At 50.5% G+C, this 7864-nt stretch overlaps 1 pseudogene; it reads right to left on the bottom strand.

Moving 5' to 3' along the window:
• Positions 1-575: 575 nt before the first annotated feature.
• On the bottom strand, positions 576-776 carry LOC140386096 (U2 spliceosomal RNA; annotated as a pseudogene).
• Between the last annotated feature and the right edge of the window lie 7088 nt (positions 777-7864).

Here is a 7864-nt window from a genome sequence, read left to right on the forward strand (position 1 = left end):
AAGTTTATGATTATTTCTGAGTTGTGCTTCTTCTGAAAGCTTTGATATAATGCCCCGCATACTCAAGTCCAGGTCATTAATGGACATCAAAAATGGCGGTGGTCCCAGTATTGACTCCTGTAGAAACCACGGTATACCTCCCTCTGGTGTGAAAAAAACTAACCTTTTGCCACTATGCTCTCTGCTTCCTTTCCCAAAGCAGTCACTGTCACTGCAACCCCCCGGACTGCAATTTTGCTAATTTTGTACATGTTCTGCCTAATCAAACATCTCTTGAAAGTCCTCATACACTACATTTGTAATTGAAATGAAGGATTGATTGTTGCTCTCAGGATGGGAGACGTAAAGTTGTTCAATTCTGACGCACTGCTCGAAAACAGGAACCCATTCAACTTAAGGCATTAGTATTTACCCTGCAGATCCAAAGTTACTGAAGCGACCGAGACTCGGGTTTCTGTGCCCACGATCATGTTAAGAAATAGATTGCAGTTCCTTTTTCTCTAATCGCGAAGCTGTGCTTCGGCAAACAAAGTTCGGCATAAAACCAGGGGGACAAAGGATAGTTTTTTTTAAATTACTTTTTCTGAGTTACCAAGCCAGGGCTCAGAGTGTGGGACAGGGGCGAACCCCGAATCCAGCTCCTCGCCTGCTCCAAAAACCAAATCAAATTCAAATTGAATCCAATTCATGGTCCCCACAAGAGAGACAGACCAGATCTGAGCCAGAAGGCAGAGCAGATACTATACTTGATCTGAGCCAAAAGGCAGAGAAGCGATGGGATAAAGGATAGTTAAGTGTTGGGTAAATCACACTTTGCCAGGGATTAGTGATAAGAGGATTCCTATTCGCCAGACCCCATCCCAATCCAAAAAACAAGATTCAGGAACTCTTCAAAACTATGGAGAGGGTGTCACTTCCTGGGTAGTATAGTGGTCCGTATTGCTGCCTGTCACACGGGAGACTGGGGTTCAATTTCCCGCCGGGGAGGAAGCAAAACATTCTTACATTTTTAGGGCGACCCTGGGTCACTGCCCGTGTGGAGTTTGCACATTCTCCCCGTGTCTGCATGAGTTTCGCCCCCACAACCCAAAGATGTGCAGGCTAGGTGGATTAGCCACGCTAAATTGCCCCTTAATTGGAAAAAAAATAATTGGGTACTCAAAAAAATTTTTTTTTCAAATTATGGGGGGGGGGGGGGGGTTGATGGGTGAAAAGCAAGATACAGTTTGCACCGGCAGGAGGGGTCATTGGTCAGAGGGACACAGATTTAATATATTTGGCTAAATGAACAGAGGAGATGCCCCTTTTGGTCGAGCTCTGATCAAACCACCTTCGTGTTTGGAAGTGAGAATGGGACTTTAAAAGGGAGTGCTGAATATTTTAGCACTATCTTGCAACATCCTTTCCTCATCGAGGTTTCCCTGGCTCTGTCTTCACTAACAACTGGGAACAGCTGACCGACAGAAACAGAGCAAAGTGAATCCTGGGTGGCAGGCAGTGTAACTTTCGACAGCAAATTCTCAGAAAAGAGTCGGTAGTTTGAACATCGACACATTGCAGGCATACATGTCCAGATACAGGACGGTGTTGATGTTCGATAGCTGTAATTGTTTTGTAACCGTTTAACACAGAGCACGTGACAATGTAGGAGTGCTTATTATACGACTGAGGTCATGCTCTCGCCACATGAGGGAGATATTCCTAATCCATGGGTTTGAAGAATATAACATCACGGGGGGCGATTCTCCGAGCCCCGCGCCGGGCCGGAGAATCGGAGCAACCGCGCCACGCCACCCCGACGCCGGCACGCGGTTCTCCGGGGTGCGGAGAATCGGCGTCATTTGCGCCGGCGCATTTGCCGCGGCTGCGTGCCGCTGGAAACGACGGGGCTGCCGATTCTCCGGCCCGAATGGGCCGAGCGGCCACTCCGACACGACAGAGTCCCGCCGGCGCCGTTCACCCCTGGTGGCTGGCGGCGGGAACTCTGCGGGAACGCTCGGGGGGCGGCCTGTGGGGTAGGGAGGGGGGCACCTTCACCGGGGGGTGGGGGGGCCCTCCGGAGGGGTCTGGCCCGCGATCGGGGCCCACCGATCGGCGGGCCAGCCTCTCCCCCCTCCCGGGCCTACATTCCGCCATGGCTGGCCCCTGAACACCGACCCCATGTTGGGTCGGGGCCAGCGCATGTAAGAGGTTCCCCGTGCATGCGCAGGATGGCGCGGGCCAACTGCGCATGCGTGGGTTGGTGTGACGCCCATTTGGCGCCGCGTACGGAGGCTGGAGCGGCGTGAACTGCTCCAGCGCCGTGCTGGCCCCGTGTGAGGGACAGAATAGGTCGTGCCCGGGCCCTGTTCGCACCGTCGTGAAACGCGACGGCGTTCACGACGGCGCGAACACTTGGCCACCATATCGGAGAATCGCCCCCCACATTTTTGATTGCCAAGGGGTTAGAGTGCAGCGTGAAGTCACACATTAGTGTAAAAATTTCACCTATAAATTCATACCTGCCAACCGTACAATTAATAAGCTCATAAAGTAGAAACTGTGCACACGCGCGCTGATGTGCACATCTGCACACATGTGCACATGCACACAGAGTCAGATACACACATGTACACACTCAAAATGGATGCACACACACACACCTATGTGCGTGCTTACATGCACAGATACACATGCACAGAGATACACATGCACGTAGGCACACACTTGCACACAGTTATATAGACACAAATCGATGCATACTCACACATACACAAATATACCCACTCCCATGTATATACACACACGCATGTACATACAGAGACACACACACATACACACTCACATGCATACACACACAGAGACACATACACAGTTACATTCACACGCACACGGATATATAATATACAAATATCACACACACAAACACAACGAGACACATTCACATCACACACACATCCATTGAGGGGTGATAAAAACCTTGTAAACTAGATGTTGTAATGTTGTGTTTGTATTACAGTGTCTCGAATGGCTTGTATTTTTCTGTCAGTCACTAACGATTCTCCAGAGAAGATATATGAGCTGGGCAGGGCTGAGAATGCTGACTGTCTGTGTAATAATTAATGATGCAGGGATGCACCCAGCCCAGTCTACAATGACTGTGCATTTCTACACGTACAAAATGCTCCTTAGAAACTTTAAACAATTACTTCCTCACTTTCACTTTTTATAAATTTGGAGTACCCAATTAATACCCAATTAAGAGGCAATTTAGCGGGGCCAATCCACCCACCCTGCACATCTTTTGGGTTGTGGGGGTGAGATGCACACAGGCAGGGGGGAATGTGCAAACTCCACACGGACAGTGACCCAGGGCCGGGATCGAACCTGAGACCTCGGCGCCGTGAGGCAGCAATGCTAACCACTGCCCCACCGTGCAGCCCCAGTGAAAAGTATTGTTCAGCATACAGTTCAGACAGATCTTTCCATACATGAGAGAGGTACATAGAGCAATCATAAAATGCACAATGTGAATACATAGACACAGGCATCGGGTGAAGCATACAGGAATGAGTACTACTCAGTAGAGAAAATGTGTGAAGAGATCAGTTCAGTCCATAAGAGGGTCATTCAGGAGTCTGGTAACAGCAGGGAAGAAGCTGTTTTTGAGTCTGTTCGTGCGTGTTCTCAGATGTTTGCATCTCCTGTCCGATGGAAGAAGTTGGAAGAGTGAGTAAGCCAGGTGGGAGGGGTCTGTGATTATGCTGCCCGCTTTCCCCAGGCAGCGGGAGGTGTAGATGGAGTCAATGGATGGGAGGCAGGTTCGTGTGATGGACTGGGCGGTGTTCACGACTCTCTGAAGTTTCTTGCGCTCCTGGGCCGAGCAGCTGCCATACCAGGCTGTGATGCAGCCCGATAGGATGCTTTCTTCTTTTTTTAAATAAATTTAGAGTACCCAATTAATTTTTTCCAATTAAGGGACAATTTAGCTTGGCCAATTCACCTACCCTGCACATCTTTGGTTTGTGGGGGTGAAACCCACGCAAACACGAGGAGAATGTGCAAACTCCACACGGACAGTGACCCAGAGCCAGGAGCGAAGCTGGGACCTCGGCGCCGTGAGACAGCAGTGCTAACCCACTGTGCCACTGTGCTGCCCTAGATAGGATGCTTTCTATGGTGCATCTGCAAAAATTGGTAAGAGCCAATGTGGACATGCCGAATTTCCTTAGTTTCCTGAGGGAGTAAAGGTGCTGTTGTGCTTTCTTGGTGGTAACGTCGACATGGGTGGGCCAGGACAGATTGTTGGTGATGTGCACACCTAGGAATTTGAAACTGCTAACCATCTCCACCTCGGCCCCGTTGATGCTGAAAGGGGTGTGTACGATATTTTGCTTCCTGAACTCAATGACCAGCTCTTTAGTTTTGCTGGCATTGAGGGAGAGATTGTTGTCGTTACACCATACCACTAGGTCCTCTATCTCCCGCCTGTATTCTGACTCATTGTTGTTCGAGATCAGATCCACTACGGTCATGTCGTCAGCAAACATTTTATTTTAGAAATTTGGAGTACCCAATTCATCTTTTCCAATTAAGGGGCAATTTAGCGTGGACAATCCACCTGCCCTGCACAGCTTTGGGTTGTGGGGGCGAAACCCACACAAACACGGGGAGAATATGCAAACTCCACACGGACAGTGACCCAGAGCCGGGATCGAACCTGGGACCTCGGCGCCTGCGCCACAGCGCTGCCCGGGTCATCAGCAAGCTTGTAGATGGAGGTGGAACCAAAGTTTGCCACGCAATCGTGTGTGTATAGGGAGCATACTAGGGAGCTATGTATGCAGCTTTGCGGGGTCCCGGTGTTGAGGACTATCGTGGAGGAGGTGTTTATTCTCACTGATTGTGGTTTATGGGTCAGGAACTCGAGGATCCAGTTGCAGCGGGAGGAACCAAGTCCTAGGTTTTGGAGCTTTGATATGAGTTTGGCTGGGATTATGGTGTTCAAGGCGGAGCTGTAGTCAATGAATTGGTGCCTGACTTAGGAGTCCTTGTTGTCGAGATGCTCCAGGGATGGGTGTACGGTCAGGGAGATGGCGTCTGCTGTGGACCGGTTGTGGCGGGAGGCAAATTGCAGTGGATCAAGGCACTCTGGGAGTGTGGAGTTGGTGGATTGTTGCCTTTGCTGCACTGTTATTAGCTCACACACCCAGAGTGGTGGAGAGCAAAGCATTTTATTGCATTGAAAGGTGAGCCCGCAAGATTTGGCCCAAGATTGCTTCATGGGGTTTGGTGGTAGTTTTTGTCAAAAACATTCCTGTGGGATTGTTCCCCATGCTAAATGGTGGGATACTTTTTGCTTTTATCATTGTGCATATTGGATATGTGGCCATGCGTCTGATATACATTCACTGCCTGTAAAAATACGTTGCAGTGCTGTGGACAACAAACATTAACCTGTCTCCTTCCTGGATGTTTAGTTATTTCACTCTGAAACATTCGGCCGATTCCACTCCTGGGGTCAATGCTTTGAACATTTGCTTCCGTGCGTTTAGTTTTGGTTTGTGCACTGCGTTCTTCGGCAGACTCCCCCCCCCCCCCCCCCCCCCCCCCCCCGCCTGTAGGACCTCCCGATCCCGCCACTGTCAATGGGCTTTTGATTGGCTCGTTGCATTTTGCACCACACCCAGGCTGACACTGCAGTGCGGTGCCGAGGGAGTGCTGCACTGTCAGAGGCGCTGTCTTTCGCACGGGATGTATTTGCTTTCAGTCACCTGTCCTCATATCTCCTCATGTGGCTTGGTGTCAAACTTTGTTTAAATTGCACCCTTGAAGCATGTCGGGATGTTTTGCCATGTTAATGGCTGCAGAATAATTGAAGTTATTGGTGTTGGTGCTGTCCTGCTCTCCACTCACCCAGCAGAAAAAAATGTTCTCTGGTCACATCTATATTTTGCAAGGGGTTGTGGAGAGACATAATTAAATTTGAAACCAGAATCAGCACGTTAATATTACTGTAAAATGGGCAGCACGGTGGCGCAGTGGGTTAGCCCTGCTGCCTCACAGCGCCGAGGTCCCAGGTTCGATCCCGGCTCTGGGTCACTGTCCGTGTGGAGTTTGCACAAAAAAAAAATTACTGTAAAATAATCCGCACTGTGGAACCCTTAGGCTACGTTGCAGGTCTGAAAAGCACAATTGAGGATTCTGCCTGAACACGATATCCCACTATCTCACCAGGGGCCAGAGAACTTCCAGTTGTAGTCCCGAATCTTAATTAAAACGGATTAGTCCAGGATCCCAAGCAAGTTTTTCCCGTCCTCCCTGAAGAAATCAGCCTGCTCTGCTAAAGTCATTCAGTGGTTTCTCTCGCTCTGCTATGCTTCAGCCAATAGCTGATTACATTTGGGCGGCACGATGGTTAGCACGGCTGCCTCACAGCGCCAGGGACCCAGGCGGCACGGTGGCACAGTGATTAGCACGGCAGCCTGTCAGCGCCAGTGTCCGGAGCTCAATTCTGGCCCCTGGTGACTGCGTGGGTTTCCTCCGGGTGCTCCGGTTTCCTCCCATAGTCCAAAAATGTGGAGCTAAGACATGGCGTGTGTGTATTGGGGGGGGGGGGGGGGGGTGTTGCTGTTTAAATGCTCCAAGGACCGAAATGAGTTCTAAAAGACAGTTCCTGTTCTCAGCCTTCCCGGGCCAGATGGAGGCCATCTCTCTCTCTGAGGGTCACTCATTGACAGACACCAGCAGTACATCTGATTGCAGAGTACTGATGACACTTTAAACTAGTGGCAATATTTACATTGCAACCTTTCAAACAAAAGTTTAATTTCTTTTGACCTTTGCCGATCAATTTCACCCTCGGAATCACAGCGCGGGTGAAACTGACAAAATGTGGAGGGCTGGGCTAAAGGCGAAATGTGCGGTGTACGTTTTTCAGAGACACAGCGGTGATCCAACATGAAGACGTCTTGCCGCTGTTAGCTTTTCACTTCGTCAGCGCTCAGTTAACAAAGGGCAATGAAGAATTTGGAAATGACAAGTGAACGCTTGAACAATGGACGCTGATAGCACAATTCAACAGGATTGCTGTGGGAGTAACATTAAGTATCACATTGCGAGGGCGGCATGTGGCGCAGTGGACATCTCTGGGATTGTGGCCCTGACAACCCGGGTTCGAATCCTGGCCCTGGGTCACTGTCCGTGTGGAGTTTGCACATTCTCCCCGTGTCTGCGTGGGTTTCCTCCCATAGTCCAAAAATGTGGAGCTAAGACATGGTGGGTTTCACCCCCACAACACATGCACATGCAGGGTAGGTGGATTGGCCATGCTAAATTGCCCCTTAATTGGAAAAAAGAAATAATTGGGTACTCAAAAAATTTTTTCAAAATGACATTGCTGTGGTTGGCACGGCTGCCTCACAGCGCCAGGGACCTGGGCGACACAGTGGCACAGTGGTTAGCACGGCTGCCTCACATCGCCAGGGACCTGAGCGACACAGTGGCACAGTGGTTAGCACTGCTGCCTCACAGCGCCAGGGACCTGGGTGGCACAGTGGTTAGCACTGCTGCCACACAGCGCCAGAGACCCGGTGGCACAGTGGTTAGCACGGCTGCCTCACAGCGCCAGGGACCTGGGTGGCACAGTGGTTAGCACTGCTGCCTCACTGCTGCCTCACAGCGCCAGAGACGGTGGTTAGTACTGATGCCTCACAGCGTAAGGAACCAGGGTTAAATTCGGGCTTTGGGTGACTGTATGTGCGGAGTCTGCACGTTCTCCCCGTGTCTGCGTGGGTTTCCTCCGGGTGCTCCAGATTCCTCCCACAGTCCAAAGACGTGCAGGTTAGGTGAATTGGCCATGATAAATTGCCCCGAAATGTCCAAG

This window comes from Scyliorhinus torazame, chromosome 11 (assembly GCF_047496885.1).
Source record: "Scyliorhinus torazame isolate Kashiwa2021f chromosome 11, sScyTor2.1, whole genome shotgun sequence".
In the NCBI taxonomy this organism is placed as follows: Eukaryota; Metazoa; Chordata; class Chondrichthyes; order Carcharhiniformes; family Scyliorhinidae; genus Scyliorhinus; species Scyliorhinus torazame.